Source organism: Protopterus annectens, chromosome 2.part2, assembly GCF_019279795.1.
Source record: "Protopterus annectens isolate FY-2018-M chromosome 2.part2, PAN1.0, whole genome shotgun sequence".
NCBI lineage: Eukaryota > Metazoa > Chordata > Ceratodontiformes > Protopteridae > Protopterus > Protopterus annectens.
In genome coordinates this window covers 1,085,065,563-1,085,087,259 of record NC_056730.1, presented here as the reverse complement: position 1 = coordinate 1,085,087,259, position 21,697 = coordinate 1,085,065,563, and positions in this window count along the sequence as shown.

Below are 21,697 nucleotides of genomic sequence, written 5' to 3'. Positions count from 1 at the left end.
CAAGACAAACTGTTTTGCATTATGATTGCAATACTATTAATTATGTGTTTCAAATTACAGACCCATATATGTACAGTTCAAAAGCTTTTCTATCAAATTGAGGCTGCCGTAAGCCCCATGTTCATGAATTGAGAAAATTGCAGATCAGCTGCACTTTTAAACCCACAAAACACATCATGAAGTTAAAGTACAGTGCAGCCTAATATCAAGACCATCCTGCCATATTTCTTGTTCTGAAATAACACAAGGCCAATAATCCAGGTTTCATACCTTCTTATAATCTTAGTTTAAATATTATTCGCAGTGTTGGTCCCTTCAATTAACCCCATTTTATATTATAGTTGCATTCAATTTATCTAGTTAATATATTAGATCATAAGTATCTTAATAGAGCAAATTATTATGAAACATTACTTCTACACACAATACACAACAGGGACACTATTAGAAAGAGAAAGAGAGAAAGAGAGAGAGAAAGAAAAAAAACAAAGAAGAAAGAGAAAAAAATAATTAGATTATATTCTATTTTGGAACCATATATGACTAAACAATTATAAACAGAACTATAACAAATAAATGGTATTATATGCATATACATGACTTATTGACACAGACTTAAAGACACATATACTAAAATAACATAGTATTTAAAGTTGTGCACTTACATGGGCATGAAGACATTGTTTTATTCACAAGTCACTAGATTTATATTAAGAGTTTCTAGTTGAAAAGAAAAATATTATTTTTTGAACTTTTTCTTCTATTCCAATGTTTTCCAACTGTCATTTTCTGCTAATCTTTTAAGACTTGCACTTGCCCAATCCATTTCTTCTAATTTTTCAATAATGTTATTAGATGTTATGAAAGTAAGGGCAGTATCCAGTTCTTCAAATGTTTTGATGCCATCTTGCAAGAAGATTTTAAGTCTAGCAGGGAATAGTAGATGAGTTTTTATTTGTGCCTTTTTAAGTTCCTTAATTAATGGTAAGAATTGTTTTCTTTTTATTACTAGTGGAGAATAGTCATAGTCAAAACGGATGATGTCTTGATTTAATTTAATTGGAGCTTTTGCCCAGGCTGTTTTAAGAACTAGTTCTTTGTCATATGTTGATAAAAACCTCACTATTACTGATTTACTGATTTAGATGAATTATTCTTACTTGTTTTAGATGTAGTCAAGGACCTGTGAGCCATCTCAATACCATATGACAAGGATTCTGGCAGGTCTAAGACTTCTTGTATCCAAGATGTTAGGAATTTGGGTAGATTATTGCCTTCTATATTATCAGGTAAACCAAATATTCTGATATTATTCCTGCAAGACCGGTTCTCCAGATCATTCACTTTAGATTGTAAAAATGTATTTTGCTTCAATAAGTACTCTATATTTGTTTCTTCTTTATGTACTCTGCTGTCAATGTAATTAAGTGCTAGTTCAAAACCTGCCATTTGAGTTTTTTGTATTTGAAGGTCTTCATGAATCTTTTCCATTTGTTTGGTACAGTCTTTTTTAAATATATCTAGTTTTAGATCCATTTTATCCAGTTTGGTAGATAAATCCTGTACATTAGTTATCAATGCTTGTAAATCCTTTCTGAGAGAAGTTTCTTGGCGTGCTGATATTGAAGTCGCCATTCCACTGCTGATGAGGAAATAATAAATCCAAAGTATTTTTGACAAGAAAATCACTGAATTTCTTCAAAATTTTTATATGAGGTCATAGATCTCTATAAGAAGATTTAGTTAATGAAGAAATTAACCTTCTCAAATAACTTTTAGCCAATAATTCCTGTCATATAAATATTTTATAGACAGAGCTGAGTAGAACTGTTGCTATACTGGGCACATCTTGGCCACGCCCCCCCCCGTTCGATATTTTGGACTTTCATTCTTCTAATAGGAATCCAACTCATACCCCTGCCACTATACTCAGCATCCTACAGACTGCTAAGAAGTGACTGTGACTGGCATACAAGGCATCCTCTGACCCATTACTGATGGATATACTGTACATCATCAAGTTAAATGGCAGCAGAAATACTCAGTCTAGGGATCTAAACCTCTTCTGCAACATCAACAGAATGGTTTGTAGGGACAGGTATATCTCTCAGAGGACACCACTGCTATGGAACAGACTCCCCATCCATATAAAATAAAGTTCATTCCTGTCCAAGTGCATGTTAGATTTATGGTGGGAAACAAAATTTACCCTTAGACTGCCCCTTTGCTACAGAGGCAGCTCCTAAATGCTTTATTCCATGCATGGGTTTCCACAAATTATCTGTGGTATGATCCCAGTTATTCTAATATGAGGTCATATATAATTATAGGCCATGGGATGGGTAAGGCCAATTTATAAACAAATGGGTAGGTTATTTTGAGCACAAAACTGGAAATTGGCTAGGCTTAAAATGGCCCACAAGAGTAGCTAGCTTAGTACTTATCTATGAACCTATGCGATGAAGGACAAATGGAAATTAAAGAATATGGTCTGGGCAATGAAAAATTGCCGCTCATCTAGTCAGGGCACAATAGATGAGACTTTGCGGGTTCTGTTCAAGCAGCTTTATTATGTGCAAATGCATCAGGATTGAGGTTTCATACTTTAACTTAGGTAAGCTTATAAACAAAGTAGAGATGACATTTATACATGTTCACTCTCTGGTTGTACTCTCAAAATCGCATTGAGTATAGCACATGCTTGCTATTTATATATGCATGTTCAGTCCTTGAAACACTTCTTAAAGACACAGCACACACACACTGTTCTACATCCTCCCTTTTTAAGAAATAAGTCATGCAATGTTGAAAACAGTAATTGACATGCAGTCAATATAAATAATTCTTGGTCATGCAAATATACAGAACTAAGTACACACGTATACAGTTAAGTCCAGGTCACTGTGTATTTCACACTAGGTCTGGAAATATGACCAAATCGTGTAACATAGAAATTAGAATCAGATTTAGCAACCTGTACTGTCTCTGTGGAATGTTCCACTTTCGAGACATCAGGAACCTCATCAGAAATGGAATTAGAAGTTAAGACACATTCTGGAAGAGGAACATTGTCTAGGTTGCTCTGAGATCTAGAGTCTGCATCATAGGAACGATGCTGTGATATCAATAATGATACAGGATGAAGATGTCTGCCATTTCTCCTGTACTTCACACCTTCAGAATCTACAAAGCAGGATCTCGGCTCGGGACATATACCTGTAACTTGACCAATCCAGTCAAAAAACCCTTTGTCATTTGTATCCTCACTGTCTCTCCTTCTCTCAATGGGCAAAGAAATCTGCTCAATTTATCATAGCTGGGCTTCTGGAAAGAATGCTTTCTGAATAGTTGAGCTCTAATTCTCTTGTTGTTCTTAGCTTTAGGCCTCAACAAACTGGAACTATTAGGCAGTTTTGTTCTGGTTTGCCTAGATAGAAGTCTCTGAGCAGGCGAGCCAAGTATATCGTCACTGCGTATGTTTCTGAGATTAAGTAAATTCAAATAGACATCGGTATTTTCACGTTTTGACCTCTCAAGTAATTGCTTTGCACTCTGTGCTGCACATTCAGCTAGACCATTTGACTGTGGACATTCAGGACTGCTCGTAACATGTACAAAGTCCCATTCTCTTGCAAATTTCTGAAACAACTGACTAGTAAATGGAATATCATTGTCAGAAATAACTTTGTGTGGACTACCAGGGACTGAGAAATGCCATTTTAACTTAATAATAACAGCAGTGGATGTTAGGTTAGGAAGTAAATCAAACCAGTTCGAATAAGAGTCTACCGATACCAAGTAATGCTGATTGTTCCACTCAAATATATCAGTGACTACTGTTGACCAAGGTAGTTCAGGAACTTGACTTAGCTGAAGTGGTTCTCTTTGTAAATGTGGTTTAGTACTTTTACACAGTGAAAAAGATGAAAGTACTTTATCAATGTCTTTTGGAGAAGGCCAAAATACAAGTCCTCTCACCCTTCTTTGAGTAGATTTGGAACCGGGGTGACCACGATGCAAAATCTGGGTATACTCAAGTTGTAAGGAAGCAGGAATAACAATTTTAGAATCTTTGAATATAATGTCATGTTCCATCAACATCTAATCTCATAGGTTCATAGGTGTGTACTAGGCTAATGGCCTTGGAGCCTTTACAAGCCTAGCCTATAGAAGTGCCCTGGCATCATGCCGCCCAACATTAGCTCCGAGTGAGGTGCTCTGCTTGACATGTATGGGAAGTCTATTTCAGAGCATGGGCAGTCTCTGGGTTATGAACCTGTACCTCCAGCATGTTCTGTTGATTGTGGTAATGAGGTTGTGGTCTCTGGAGCATGTGGTGCAGAGGGATCAGGATTTCTTTAGATGTAGCATTTCTAACAGAGCTAGGTAGACATGGCTTTGTAAGTCAAGCAGAGATCATCTCTTACTAGACAATATGAGACAGACAATAGCTGGAGTTTTTTGATTCTGTCCCTGTAGGACATGTGTTTATGGCCTAGGATCCTCTCCATGATGTACTTTTGTGGCCTTTCTAGCTGGTGCATGTGTCAAGTGAGGTACATGCCAAATGGGGCATTATACTCAGTGACTGGCCTAATGAGGGAAGAGTAGAGAGAGATGATGACCTCTTTCTTCCTGGATGCAAAACTCTTGGTAATGAGATGTGCCACATAGAAGGAATTTCTGACCACAGTGGCAATGTGGTGGTCGAAGGAGAGGTTACTGTCAACCTGTGTCCCCAGATCCTTATAATGCCTTCAGTGTTCAATGGGCTCCCATCGATGTGGTAATTAGTGGGAACTGAGTTTTTCCCAAAGGGGATGACAACGCATTTTTTTGGCATTAAGTTTAAGGGCATGGTTTTGACACCAGTCATTGGTCTCAGTGAGGCCTTTCTGTAGGATGTCTACATCACCTGGGGAGTTAATAATGGCTCCCAGCTTGCAAGCATCTGTGAACTTGGTCAGTCAGAGTCCCTCCATGTTGGCTCTGTAAGGAAAATAAGTTTGCACTTCAGGTGGTACACAAGATTGCTTTGATGGCCATCCATCATTAATGTAGTGGTTGAGCTTTTGCAAAACTAGATCAGTCTTTGTATGATCTCTCAGCTCATCAAGTCTCATGGTAGAAAAATTACACACCTCAGTGAAGTCAAAGTCAAAATTCTCTTCATGAAGCTGTTCCATGCTATTTCTGGGCAATCTGGATAAGGTATTGCCCAGATAAATATGTTTGCCTTTTGTATAGGCCATTTTGAAGTTGTAATTTTGCAATTTGAGCATCATTCTTTGTAATCTTAATGGAGCAAAAAGCACAGGCTTCTTTAATATAGTAACTAGAGGTCGGTGATCAGTTTCAGTTTGAATAGCTCAACCTTAAATATAATCATGAAACCTGAAACATTCAAACACTATTGCCAAAAGTTCTTTCTCAATTTGAGCATACTGCATTTCAGTTTTGGTAAGAATTCTTGATGCATAGGCTACTGGTCTGCTTTCCTGATGAATGACTGCACAAAGACCAAATTTTGAAGCATCACAGGAAAGGGTTACTGGTTTACTAACATCATAGTATCTTAATATAGGTGGAGTGGCAATTTTCCGCTTAAGGTCATAAAATGCTTTCTAGTGCTTTTCTAATAAAGACCATGCTACATTTTTGCATGTCAACTCTCTAAACAGTGCTGTCAATTCACTGAAGTCTGGTATAAACTTGCCTAAATAGTTGACCATACCAAGAAAATATTGTAGAGCTTGAACATTATCTGTTGCTGGCATTTCGAGAATGGCTACTGCTTGTTTAGACGGGTCTGGTTGCAAGCCAGTATTAGTAAATAAATGACCTACATATGTAACTTCTGGTAGTCTGAATTTGCACTTCAGAGAACTGAGCTTTAAGTTCACTTTGCATGCTCTGTCTAGAACTCTTTTAAGATTTCTGTCATGTTCTGCTTCACCAATGCCTCCGACGAATAAATCATCCATTCTTATGGCACAGGGATAGCCTGAAAAAATTTGCTCCTTTGCACACTGAAAGACTTCACTTGCATAATTTATTCCAAATAGCATTCTTAGGAATCTATATCTGCAAAAAACAGGGTACTGAAAGTAGTCAGTAATGAGGATTTGCGATAAAGCCTCACTTGCCAAAATTAACTTTTTGCATCTAAGACAGAAAACACAGTGGCATTCCGTATTAGGGCTGTGACCTCTTTGACTGTACGCATTGGATGATGCGGTCTCTTTAATGCTTTATTCATATCTCTTGGGTCAGTACATATTCTGATTTCATCTGAGTCTTTTTTGTGAGCTGCTACCATGGACAAAACCCATTCAGTTGGTTCTGTAACTGGACAAATTACACCCTGCTGCACCATTTTATCAAGCTGAGCTTTGACTCTATCTTGCATGGATATTGGAGCTTTGCTTGCCTGTCTGACCACTAGACTCACCTCTTGGTCTGACTTCATAGAATACACAACTGGAAGTTACCCCAACTTATCATCAAAAACATTAGCATACTCCGAGAAAATAGCTTTGGTGAAACTGGAATTGGGGCATGTGCTTATCTGATGGACTTCTTTGGTAAAGGAAAGCAGATTCATCCTCAGACTGTCTCTGAGACCCAGTAATGACTGCACAGATATTTGAACCACACAGAATAACAAGTTGTAACAGTTCTTGGTCAGATATCATGAAAGTACTACTGAGCCTTCGGTTTGAATCTCTTCACCTCCATAAGCAACACATTTCGCACAACTGACCACATTGAGTTGTTCATTAGCTCTCACTTTATTAAAAGTATCTACTGACATAACATTACGGTTGGAACTGGTGTCTACTTTGAGCTTGGTGGATTTATCATTGATCCAGGCAGTATAAAACACTTAATTTCTTGTTAACAAATTCACTGCATCAACCTTTTCACCAACTACCTATACACCATCTACGTAAAAAGTGGATTGCTGCAATTCTACTTGATCAGTTTGTTTTCTTCAGTGACCTTTCTTTATAACTGTGTAAGGCTTACTTGATTTGCAAAACTTGAAAATGATTCCATTTTCTACACTAGTAGCATTGCTGACTGTTAGAAAAATGTGATTTGAATATATGAGAAATGCTAGTTTAAAAGCAATTAAAAGTAGTATATAATGCATTTTATTCTATTAATCATATAACAGTACAGATTAATTCATGTGTAAATGTAAGTAGTTTTGAAACTGCAGTGTGGCTTGAAGCAAAGCTGATCTTTGACCCTGGCAGAATGCTAGCTTAGCAAGTTTTAATGTTTATGCTTTTCACAAGTGATTATCTGCTGGGTCAGGAAATTAAATGTGTGAAATAATGAAATCTTCTGCTCTTTCCTGTTGGAATGATTTGGCCTTGTATATGTGTTACTGAGATAGCATGCAGCTGTGTGAGAAAGTGTAACAGAGAACAAAGACGTGTATTAAAAGACGGAAGCTGCTATTGTATTCGAACTGATATGAAACCTTGAAGAAGTAACTTTACAGAAAGACATTATGTCTGACCAGCTGGATAGCAAGGCCGTATTGTATCTAGAGGAAAAGTTTTTTTTTAATATACAGCATCAACAGTTTTATGAATAGAAGACTGTAAGCTAAAGTGATGTAGATGCCCTGTGACATATCACGTCAGTATGGTGGGCATAGCTTAAATGTTAAACCTATATAAAATTGTGTGCTTCCTGTTTCATGTCAGACAAAATTCTGTACTTGTACGTTTTTTGCCTCCTGGTGTACACTAGTAAACTTTTTAACCTGAACCTCTTGTGTATTGAAATCTTATTTTATTTAACAGTTTGGTCCTTTGTAGACAGAATTCCCTTGGTAAGCCGCCGATCAGAGCGTATTGGTGGTCGAATACTGCGCAGGAGAAGTTACCAAAATGGTTCTTCTTGAGTGAAAAGACCTCCAACTGAATTGTCGTGTAAAGAGGCTGGCCACTTTCTGATCTGTGGCCGAAAAGCGGAACTTGGACTTTCTCAATACCGGAGGCTCAGGTAGGAAGACTTTGCCTTTTTTCTGTTTTAGATCAGGGACTAGGTTACAGTATATTGTTGTCAAGATTTGGTTTACAGATTAGGGACAAAAGGAAGTACTGTATATTTGGTCATAGATCAGGGTAACAGAATATGGTAGGCAGTTATTCTAGATAAACTGTGAACAGGAACTGAGAACTTGATATCACGTGATAAAAAAAGGGTTACGTAACATTTTTTTTGACATGGGTAATCAGTGCACTAAAACATCGCGTGATCCGCCCCTAACCGAAGACGCAAAATACATGCAATCACAACGTTCCGATAACGTTAGGTATTATACGAAATGGGTTAGTAAATATGAATTTGATGGTAAACTAGATAAGACTTCACTAGTTAAATTCCTTAAACAGCTTAAATCTGATGCGGGAGGTCAGGCAAAAAAGCAACGCCAATTAGGCATTCCTCAGGCACACAGGTGGATTGAGGAAGCAAATCGTAGAGAGCAGAAGCTGAAAAATTCAAAAACATTATTTCTAGACAAAGAGGATAATAACTTGGTAATAGCGACAGCTCCTCCTCCTCCTCCCTTGCCCCCTCCCTTACCCTTTTCAGGATATGAAGCGAGTGGACAGGCTGGTCCGCCTCCGCATTATCCTGAAGTTTCAGCAAGACCACAACCATTTGTTAGAGATCCTATTGAAACTAGGTCCCGAACACGTAAAACACATAGGGACACAGAATCATACCAAATAGAGAGAAATCTACAGGATGAGAGTGAGAAAGAAATATGCCCACTTATAGAAGTTCCAAATCCTCAGGCAGGACAGGAAGGGCAGGACCCAACACTCTTAGTATATAGACCATGGACACCGGAAGATATCCGAAAGGCTACTGAGGGAATCCCCCATCCGAAAGTTAATTTTATGAAATTTTTAGAAGATTTACAAGGCATGAGGTTGAATTATTACTTGAATGGGGAAGAAGTAGAAAAAGTAGTAAGAAAAATTATAGGTCTGGATTGGCACATGATTTGTGGCATCTGGAATCCTCATAATGCAGAGCTTAGACCACTCCCACATAGTGACGCAGAGTTAGACAACAGAGTGAAAGGTCTGACAGACCGAATCTCTGAGAAATGGAAACATAGAGCAGACTGGACTTGCATTAATCAATGCATATAACAGGAAAATGAGACAATAGATGGGTATTATGCTAGATTATTAGAATGTTTTAGTAATCATAGCGGTATGTCGGTTCCTGAGAACCAAACGAATGATTCCCTGTATGAACAACAATTAAAAAATGCATTTTTGAAAGGTTGCATTGCACCTATTAGTAGCTTCATTACGAAGCATATGATAGACCATCGAACAGGGAGGCTACAAGCCTTACTCGAATACGCTAGACATGCTGAAAGACATTTTAATAGTAAAAAGAAGAAGAAGGTGCAAGTCTTCACTGCTGAAGACGGAGCTGAAGTATTTGTATTACAGTCAAGTAAAAAGGGCAAGAAGAATGCCCAGGGGAACAAACAGTCTGACAAACGATCAGAAGATTTTGAAGAGAGGAAAAAGAGAGGTGAATGCTTCAAGTGCGGGAAAAAGGGACATCTAGCAAGAGATTGTAGGCAAAACAAAAAGGTAATTACAGAAGATAAGGGAGATGAGGACTGACTATATGATAGTGAAGATACATCATGTGAAAGTCAGAAATCATCAAGAAAAGTTACTAAACAGAAAACAAATGTAAATGTGATAGAAGGAGTAGAGGAAGTGCAAGTAGATATGGAGGATGAAGAAAGTGAAATTTTGGACTTAGCATTATTGAGCTTAGAGCTCTACTTAGCAGATACGAAACCGGAAGTTACACTTCTGGTGGAGGGAAGGGAAGTCAAATTCCTGTGTGACTCAGGAGCGTCACGGACTTTGATACATTCCTCCAAGTTACCAGAACATTCCGAATCACCTGATTATATATTAGTGAAAGCAGCAAACGGACAACTATACAGGGAACCACTTTCCCATGATATAGCAATAACTGACCCTGTTTCAGGTATGACCCAGAGAAGTAAAATTGTTGTTTCTGCAAAGTGTCCAGTAAACCTATTGGGCAGGGACCTTATGCAGATATTTGGCATAGCAGTAGTTCCAACTGTACAAGGTATGGAGGCACAGAGACAAATGGATACCTTTGTAGTGCGACCGGAGGGTGAAAGTTTTTACTGGTACAACCAGGACCTAGTCACGACTGGTCCAGGAGCAGTAACCGAGGAACTGATGAACATAGCCATCAGTAAATCCCCCTCCCTTGACACTGATCGACAGCATTTGTTACACTGTACTCTATACTACTGTACAACACCAGGACCTGATAGAGAGTATGAGCAAGAATTGTTTAGAAATCGTGCAACTAGATTGGTTTTGCGTACTTTGTACTGGGATACTGAGGGGAACAGTGTAGTTAGCTGTTCGTTACCTCAAGAATTCCTTGCATCGTATAGATCAAATCAGTTACCACATGTCAGCTTGACAAAGAACAAAAGTGTCAAATGTGCAGACTTAGGAGAAAAAGTAACAAGATGGGAGAAACAGACTGATTTAGAACTATCAGAACAAGGGATACAAAAACAAAAACTGAATTGGTTGACACAGACACATCCAGCTGTACACTTGCAATCTAGCGAGGACAGCTGATTAGCGTTCTTATTAGAAGAAGAAGAAAAGGCCTTATGTGAAATTCCAACAACTCTTTGGTCAACAGGCAAGTCAGATGTAGGACTTATTCGAACAGCAGGACCAGTTACAATTACCCCAAAGTCAGCTTTTAGACCACAGAAAAGACAATACCCTTTGAGAAAGGATGCAGAAATAGGAATTAAGCCTATAATAGCAGCATTACTCAAAGAAGGAGTACTGGTAGAATCTCCTGATTCACCATGTAATACACCCCTATTTCCTGTTAAAAAGCAAATGGGAAATGGCGGATGGTACAAGATTTACAAGCTGTAAATAATGCAGTAATACCTAGAGCATCTACCATGCCAGACCCACATACTTTGTTAAATGATTTAGAACCGCAACAGAAATATTTCTCTGTGGTAGATATTAGCAATGCTTTCTTTTCAATACCTATGCATCCTGATAGTCAATATTGGTTTGCATTTACATTTCAGGGTAAAAGGTATACATATACTCGACTACCACAGGGATATTGTGAGAGTCCAACAATATTTGCACAAGAAATGGCTAGCAACCTGGCAGGATTTACCCCACCGGGAGGTAGTCAAATTCTACTTTACGTAGATGACATCTTGCTAGCAGCCCCCACCCAGCAACAGTGCAGGGAGGATACTGTAGTATTATTGAAATTTTTAGCAACACAAGGACACAAAGTAAACAAAAGTAAGTTACAACTTTGGAGAAAACAAGTTAGATACTTGGGATATGTAATATCCAATGAAGGTAGAATACTAGATGAGGAAAGAAAAACAGCAATTTTGCAAGCACCTAAACCAGCAACCAAGAAGGAAATGATGTCTTTCTTAGGTACAACTAATTTTTGTCAGAGCTGGATACCAAATTATGCTTTGGAATCTGCTCCACTGACTGACTTGGTATATAAGACACCAATGGCAGCACAAGATATCTTACAATGGACACCCGAAGCAGAAACGGCTTTCTGCAGGTTGAAGCAGTTGATAGCTTCTTCATTAGTTTTAGGACTTCCAAATTATCACAAACGGGTTTTTCAGACCGTAGATTGTAAGCAAGGATATATGACGTCAGTATTGATGCAACAACATGGGGATAAGAAACGCCCCATAGCATATTATTCATCACAGTTAGACCCAGTGGCGCAATCTTTGCCTCACAGTGTACAAGCAGTAGTTGCAGCTGCAATGGCAGTACAGGCTTCGGCCTCAGTGATGTTATTCCACCCTCTCACATTGAGAGTGCCTCATGCAGTTGCAATAATTTTACTGCAAGAAAAAGTGGCATACCTTTCCCCTGCTAGTCATCTTTCGTGTATGACTATACTGCTGAGCCAACCTCATATGACAATTGAACGATGTACGACATTAAATCCATCAACACTACTCCCAACTCCTGCGGATGGCACACCACACAGCTGCCTGCAGGAAATTGAACAGTTAGCTTTACCTAGACAAGATCTCATGGATATGCCCTTGGATAATGCCGAGGTGACACATTACATGGACGGCTCATGCAGAAGGGGTCCTACAGGGAAGAATCTGGTAGGGTATGCAGTAGTTACAGACACTGAAATTTTAGAAGCTCAATCCTTACCACACAACTTATCTGCACAAGCAGCAGAATTGATAGCTTTGACAAGGGCATGTATTTTAGCAAAAAACAAGTGTGTGAACATATATACTGACAGTCAGTATGCTTTTTCTACAGTACATGTATTTGCACAACAATGGAAAAATAGAGGAATGATAACATCTAGTGGAAAACCTATTAATCATGCGCAATTTATTTTGGAGTTATTAGAATCTATTCAGTTACCTACCAAAGTAGCTATTTGTAAATGTGTAGCTCATACAAAACAGCAGGATAAGATTTCAAAAGGCAATGCACGAGCTGATGCAGCTGCAAAGCAAGCAGCCTCAGACTCAGAAACTTTACTTTTAAATGAGGAATTACAACCCTCTGAGATTTTAGATTTAGACATGTTAAAAACAATGCAGATGCTTACTACAAAAGCAGAAAAACAAAAATAGGTAAAACGAGGTGCAATTCTTGAGAATGGACTGTACATTTCCAAGGAAAGAAAACCGATATTGCCGTCTAATTTATTTAGATATGCAGCTTTGTTGAGCCATGGGCAGTGCCATGTCTCAACAGGGGGGATGGTACAGTTAGTAAACCGAATATTCCAAACATATGGATACACAAACTACACAAAAAAATTTTGTGCAGCTTGTCATACTTGTAACAAGCACCATGCACAAGGAGCATTTAAAACCAAGCAAGGAAGTTTTCCTATACCACCATACCCATTCCATACTATTTGTATGGATTTCATAGAATTGAATAAATGTGAAGGGAAAAAGTTTTGTTTAGTTATTGTAGACATGTTTTCTAAATGGGTAGAAGCTTTTCCAACCAAAACCCGGATGCAGCAACAGTGGCGAAAGCCCTGATAAAAGAAGTAATCCCTAGATTTGGCATTCCGGAAAGGATTTATAGTGACAATGGCACACATTTTGTAAACCAGACAATCCACCAACTTGATAGATTTTTTGGTATCTCCTTAAAGAACCATTGTGCCTACCACCCACAGTCAGCAGGACTGGTGGAAAGGTACAATGGTACCCTAAAAAATAAACTTAGGAAGCTAGTAGAGGAGACCCAAAAGAATTGGATATACTGTCTGCCTTTAGCACTGCTGAGTATGAGAACGGTTCCAAATGTAAAGGGTTTGACTCCCTTTGAAATGGTTTTTGGGAGAGCATATTATGTGCCTCAGTGGAAAGCTCTCATGCCTGCAGAGCAAGAGGCTGACAGTTCACTAGCTAGTTATATGAGGAAACTGTTAACAAATAAATCTGTTTTGCAGTTTAACTCTTTTTCAGATAAGGAACAGACCAGACCGGTGGAAGCAGTCTTGGCCCCAGGGTCGTGGGTTTGGCTGAAAGTGATGAAAAGGAAGAATTGGGCGAGTCCAAAGTGGGAGGGACCATACCAGGTTCTGTTGGCAACGCCTACTGCAGTTAGAGTAGCCGAGAGGATGTCCTGGGTTCATTTGACGCATTGTAAACTGGTAAAGAACTTTCAACTTGATAAAAACTTTGTGACTGATACACAAACAGACCGAGATTTTATTTATTTATTTATTTATTTTATTTTATTTTATTTTACATTTGTTGACCAGGCTAGTCTAGCTGGATATATGTCCATTTTCAGTAGAGGCCCAGGGAGAAAAGCTCCAAGGGTAAATTACAGATATAAAAAAACATATAGGAAACAGAACATAGACATTGTTAAATACAATTTTACAAAAAAAGCAGTAAGTAGGGAACATTAATTTAAAAATTGCAAACAAAATATCATGTACAATTTTTTTTTTTTTTTTGAGATGGCCCAAAACAAAGCGAATAGAAATTTAGATCAACCCCAGAGATGTTGCATAATCATTTTGTTGAGTGTACATTTATTGACTGTAATTGTGACAATTTTCCTCTTGTTGTGGTTTATCCTACACACAACCACACAAGTGAAAGTGGGAAGGCGTGATGAAACGTCTATAGACTGGCATCCAAATTTTAACACATACCTAGCCATGAAATGTGTATATGCAGAGACTATGAACATTTCAAATTGCTGGGTTTGTACAGCTATACCAACAGTATATGGAGGACTGATAATGTCCGCTGTCCCTTTGGGGATAAATGAGACTTGGGAGAATTTACTTTTCGATACAGGAACTGTGAGAACACAGGACAAAATAGCTTTATTTTTACCTGTCACACAAAAAGGTGTTGTATGTTTCTATAAAAATGATACCCTCCAGGTGGGCTGGAGCAATTGTAATATAACCATATATTACCGATGTTATATTAAGAATGGTAATGGCAATACTTTTTGCAATACTAATTATGACTCGTATTTGAACTCATTGAAATCAACTATGAATGACATTTGCAAAAATCCAGTTTTGTTTAAACAATTGTCAGTTATAGATCAGAAAATGTTTCATGCAGGACTGATGCGTATTAGTACTAAAGTAGAAAACTGTTATTTTATTTGTGGGAAAAAGGCATATAAATGGTTACCTGAGAATTGGTCCAGCAGTTGTTTTTTGGGTTATTTGGTTCCGGCAATAAGACATACTGCAGAATTACCTTTGGGTAAGATACGAAACGTGAGAGAAGCAGCTCAAAAGCCTGAAGGTCCAGTTGAAAAACCTTTGAATCCAGTCGGAAAGATCGAAGCTGGCTGGAAAGATCATAATGCCGTGAAAGACAAAAGCAAATTGACTCATATGGACTTGAGTGACGGTGTTATATCCTGGGCAGGAATATTCCCAGCCTATGGAGCAGTCAAATCGATCTGGGAGCTGAGGAAGTTGTCGAAACTTCTCGAAGTAATGAGTAATGCAACTTTTTCTGCCCTAGAACTGGTGACTGATGAACTGAATGCAATGAGAACTGTTGTGCTACAAAATCGAATGGCTCTCGACTTCACCCTAGCGGCGAGAGGTGGTACTTGCGCGCTTATCAAAGAAGAATGCTGTGCTTATATTCCTGACAATCGTCATGAGATCAATAACCACCTAGAGGTAATTCAGCAAGTATCAGCCATGACTGAACCAGGCCCAAACCCACTGACGGACTTTTTCCAGAATCTATTTGGGGGGGTGGGGTTCCATCCTAATGAATATTCTGATTGCCATTTGTGTGGGTGTACTCCTAATAGGAGCATGTGTTTGCTGTGGAATTCCCTGCATGAAAAGATTAATCAAAGATTTTATTGATGTATCTGTTACTGACACTTTGTACCAAGATATTGAGATTGAAAGATTGATCTCAGATGACATTTTTTCTGAAGTATAGATTGAATGACTCACCTAGATAAAAATCCTAAGTGGAAAAGGCTAGGAGATGAAATGACACTATGCATACTTCAAAATAGAATAAAAAGTATTAATAGGGGGGAAAATGTTAGAAAAATGTGTATTTGAATATATGAGAAATGCTAGTTTAAAAGCAAAGTAGTATATAATGCATTTTATTCTATTAATCATATAACAGTACAGATTAATTCATGTGTAAATGTAAGTAGTTTTGAAACTGCAGTGTGGCTTGAAGCAAAGCTGATCTTTGACCCTGGCAGAATGCTAGCTTAGCAAGTTTTAATGTTTATGCTTTTCACAAGTGATCATCTGCTGAGTCAGGAAATTAAATGTGTGAAATAATGAAATCTTCTGCTCTTTCCTGTTGGAATGATTTGGCCTTGTATATGTGTTACTGAGACAGCACGCAGCTGTGTGAGAAAGTCTAACAGAGAACAAAGACGTGTATTAAAAGACTGAAGCTGCTATTGTATTCAAACTAATATGAAACCTTGAAGAAGTAACTTTACAGAAAGACATTATGTCTGACCAGCTGGATAGCAAGGCCATATTGTATCTAGAGGAAAAGTTTTTTTTTAATATACAGCATCAACAGTTTTATGAATAGAAGACTGTAAGCTAAAGTGATGTAGATGACCTGTGACATATCACGTCAGTAAGGTGTGCATAGCTTAAATGTTAAACCTATATAAAATTGTGTGCTTCCTGTTTCATGTCAGACAAAATTCTGTACTTGTACGTTTTTTTGCCTCCTGGTGTACACTAGTAAACTTTTTAACCTGAACCTCCTGTGTATTGAAATCTTATTTTATTTAACACTGACCAAATGCTAAGCATTTTTCTCTTTTAGACTCATGATTGGCTCCACAATTACGACAGTTAACAATAAGGTTGGACTTGGGTTTTGCTGACTCATGCTTGTACTGCACTGAACCTGATGACAAGCATGCTCCTTTCTTAGAACTTGCTAGAAAACTATGTGGTTTTCCTGGTGAACCAGCAGGGGCTGTGGCTGCCATGTGCTTAGGCCTGCTTCTGTTTGCCACATGTTGCATGCTACCTATATTTGCTCTAGAGCTTGGTAAAACCATACTCTTATCACTCGCAAGCATACTTGTGTGCCTTTCTGTAACTTCATGGATTTAACAAATCTCAATAGCGTTGCTCAGCATTAAATCAATGTCACGAAGCAAAATCTTTCTCACTGCAGCACTATTAATACGACATACAAGCCTGTCCTTTATCAGCTCATCTTTTTAAGTCACCAAACCGAGATGTTTTAGCTTTATTTCTCAAGTCAGTTATATAAGCTGCAAATGTTTCCTCTGGTTTCTGATCTCCTATGTAAAACAAGTTCCTCTCTAATGTAATATTTTTTTGGGGGTTACACATCTCTCTGAATTTGTGCTTCAAACACTCAGGGTCTTCCCTTGATTCAGCCTGTACAACAATATGATGGTTTTCACCTTCTCCTTCATATACTGCTGGTGCATACATAAATGAACGCTCTCTTTCTATGACCTTTGACCCAGTACGGTTTAGCAAAATTAATGCTCTGGTGCATGCATCTTTGTCTGAATAAGCTGCTTGTATAAAAATGCTGTACTCTTGCTCAAATATTCTCCAATTCTCTGCAATATTCTGATCAAATACAAGTGGTGCAGGATTTCAAAATGTATGCCATATTAACACATGCCAGTGAAGGGTTTTGCAAGTATGCACAAACATACACATATATACATATGCCAGAAATTTATGTCAGTACTTGTAACTATGCCCAATAGCACAAGCCTCTGAATAACTGAACTTTGCAAAATAATTCTCTTGGGCACTGCAATACTCTTGAAATCACTGTACTATAAGACATTTTATAGTATAAGAAAGATTTCAAATAACTGCACTGTGCAAACGAACTGGGCAGGAGAAGCTCAGAATAAGAAACATTTCTAAGTAATTGCATTTTGTGAATAAACAGTAGACAGCACACTGAAACTTCCCCAAAATGGCAGTACTTAACTAAATAACTCTTTACAGTACAAGACACACACTGTAATGGCAGTACTTTGTGAATAGACACACCCAGCCTAGAAGAAACTTTTTGAAATGCCTGTACTTTGACTGTATTTCATGAAATACTTGCACTTTGCACACTAACAGACTCTTCAGAATAAATGCACAGTAATAAGCACACACTGTAAGAGCTTTTACACACTTTGAGATACTTTGAATAACTTTAGTTATGCCCTGAATACAATACAAAGTTATAGTTATGCCAAACACAGCACTTTGCCCAAAAAACATGCAGTTGCCTTACTTTATTTACGTTTACTGTGCCCTTTTTTGCTCTTATTATATTTGTTTTGCTCGTTTAATCTCTTTTCATGTCCATTGTACTTTTCTTGTGCCTGTTTTACTCTAAACATACACAATTTGCTTTAAACATACTCATTTTGCAACTCTGAGGCAATTTCTGACCCTTTATGAGCTTTTCTGACAATCACTTTATCAAATAACTTAATCTTAAACATTTTGCTTAATCAATGAACCTTTTGTGACCTTTTGCTTGTTTAATAATGTGTTTTTTGCCCTTGTAATGCTCTGTTTCATCTTTTTTATAAAATAAACTGTTCATGCACTTTTTCATTACCTTTGGTGCTTTTCTGGCTCCTTTTTGTGCTCGTTTCTCTTAGTTTACCTTCACTGTTATCTCTGCACCTCATGACTCAATATCAGTCTCTGTCATCCCTCTTCTGACTCCATGTCGCTCGTCTAGTCAGGACACAATAGACGAGACTTCTTGGGTTCTGTTCAAGCAGCTTTATTATGTAGAAACACATCAGGATTGAGGCTTAATACTTTAACTTAGGTAAAACTATAAACAAACTAGCTATGACATTCATACATGTTCACTCTCTGGCTGCATTCTCAAAATGGCAATGAGTATAGCTTGTGCTCACTATTTATAAATGCACATTCAGTCCTTGAAATGCTCCTTAAAGGTACAGCACACACTCTGTTCTACAAGAATTATCACCTGGAAAGGAGGGATTTCCTCTGATTGCCAAACCATCTGTTGCCAAAGACAAAAGTGGAAATTCAGACTTTCTGGAAGACAAAAGGGGGTGCTAGGGTGGGAGGGAGAAACAAAGTCTCTTAAATAGCAATCCCTTTCATTCCTTTTCATATCTTCTGAAATGTCTATTTACCTGCATTTTGTTGAGACTGTTTATTTTGTTTCTTACCATAACTGGATGAGGAGTTAGAGAATCCCTTGGAAAATATGGAAAAGAAGGGATGAAAAATCTTAGAGATTCCATGTATCAGGTTATCCCTTTCACCACACTTTTTGATCACCTCTGAAGCAGAGGCGCCAAAACTTAAACCTCTATCCAAAGGAGAATTTAAAATCTCATTTTTAACATAATATGGGAGGTTCTGACAATGCAGACATGCAGAACCCTTCAATACTTTACCAGTGACCACAGCCCATGAAGAAGTATCAACAGAGTCATACACACACTGCATAGAATGAATAGTGACTTAAACAATAGAAGAGATTAAATTATTTAAAACAGATTTTTCCTCACAAGAAGAAACTACAACAAAACATTCCTCATAATTTCACAAATCTTAACATATGAGCCAAGCAATTAAAAATTCTGAAAATCAAAGTTGCAGATGCATATACGTTTTTCATCCTTATCAGAAATAGTAGGATTAGAATTAAGTGTTTAGCAGCACAAAAATTAACTAAAAAGTATGTGTCGACTGTCAGTCTAATGTTGTGAAAGATACTTATGAAGACCAGTAATACTGAATTTTTGCTGCACTGTCAAAGTTATTTGAATTTTAAGGCCTTCCTGACTATAAAGCTTATAGTTACAAGTGCTCTGATTAGAAAGTTCTACTTATGTAATAATATTAGTAATAATAACTACTCTCCTGTCATGAGTAAAACACAGGCGCCAAAACACAAACCCCAGTAATCCTACAATCACTGTTACCTTTCTTTTCTGAGATATTCAGCAATTTGAATTCAGGCTAAATTCATCATAAAATCATGCATTCCCAGAATAAGAAACATCTCCTGCAACTAATACCATAAGTTTAACAGTCAGAAAGATGTAATATTAATTAAAATAATTTAACAGTATAACAAAACTTTGTTCACTAATGTTACCCTTCATAGGTATCTAATAAAAAACAGACACAGTCACGACCGCAGCAGCCAGTACTAAAAAACTTTACTACAAGTGCACAGAGCGCAAGCACTTTCACTATAATAGCTTCATCAGGTGTTTAAAATGCACAGTAAAACACAACTCCTATAAAGCACTAAGGTAACAGTCACATGATACATTCCAGTCACTATTTAAAAGCATATTACATACAAAATACCAGCACATTATTAAATAGCACATAAAAACATAAATAAAACATAAATACATTAGTGAAAACTGTACTATCTCCTCAAGGGTCTATTTTTAAGTCGGGGTCTCAGAGGTACAGATTCATTCAGACCATGAACCAAGTCCCCCCTCACCATAACAATCCATGTAGACTCTAAGTCTTCAGTCTTATTAGCTATATCACCTAGTCTGGAACTCTCTGATATTCTACCAATGACCAAGAACTTGAACACAAAAATTGCACCATCCACATGGCCTGGTGCCATATTCACAGTCTTCAGCATTGATTCCCTTGGGATAACATAGTCTCCTTTTTAAGGACTTGCTATTCATAAACTGAAACCTAGGTTCATCATCTATAAGTGTTGCTACATTAGCATCAGGCCATGGGGGCGGTGCAATTTTTGTTCTTATATTGACACCAGTGCTGAATTTTATCATCCTGACCAGAGGTAAATGTACACTTTTAAAGTACATGTTTAGTAAAACATGTGGTTTATTTTGCTTATTGTGTAAAATGTATGGGATTCTATATAGAGAAGACCAACAGAACATTTAAAGAATGTATAAGAGAACATGTTTACAATATTAATAAACACAATAAGGTTAATGCACTAGCTAGAAATTTTATGAACATAGATGACACCCATGTGTTCAAGTTCTTGGTCACTGGTAGAATACAGAAAGGCTGGGCTAGCAAGTACGGTTGATGCACGGATTCAACAAACTTGATATAAAATGAAAAAAGCAATCCAGCACCCGAAACATGGTAGTAAAAAAAGTTTAATGTAACCAGACCGGTTTCAGCAATGTGCTTTCATCAGTGGTTTTACATTAATTGCAATTCTGAGGCTACTATTTGTAGAAAATCCAACAAAGCAGTGATGACATCATTTCCTGTAGACAAGAAATCAATGAAGAAATAAAAAATAAATAATATATATAAATAAAGTAATTATATAATATTAAGCAAATACAAATGAGTATAAACATATATTGATCTGAGAAGATAGATGGCATATTACAGTTTATCATTTAAACCAGGTGGAAAAAGACCACCTAATTTAACAATCCATCTCTTTTCTTTAATATTTAATAAATTATGCCATCCAGTCCTGAAAGATCTATTTCCTGAAATTTTATCAATAACTGTGAAGATGAAAGTGGCTGTTTTATGCGTCAAATGGTGTCTATATAAGGCATTGGTGGGTCTGGCATTTCTGATGTCTCCCAGATGTTCAGACATGCGAACTCTGAATTGTCTAGAGGTTTGTCCAATATAGAACGCTTGACACGTACTTGTAGCCAAATATATAACCCAATCGGTACTGCAATTTGCAAAGCAATTAATATTATACAGTTGACCGGTATTCTTACTGGTGAAATTTTTGGTCTTAAACACGTATTTACAAAAGGAAAAATGACCACAAGGGTAACATCCAACCAGTTTTTCCCCAGATAGCGTGGTTTGTTGTAATATAGTGTCCTGAGATATGGTTCTCTTGTAATGAGAAAAGTGAGACCCAAGAGTTTTGCCTCTACGATAAGAGAAAAGACATCTGTCTCCTAACCAGTCATCCAAACACATATTGGTTTTAAGTATGTTCCAGTGCTTATTAATAACATGTATCAAATGATCAGTATTTCTACCAAAAGTAGTTACAAGCCTAGGCTTCTCCTGGTTG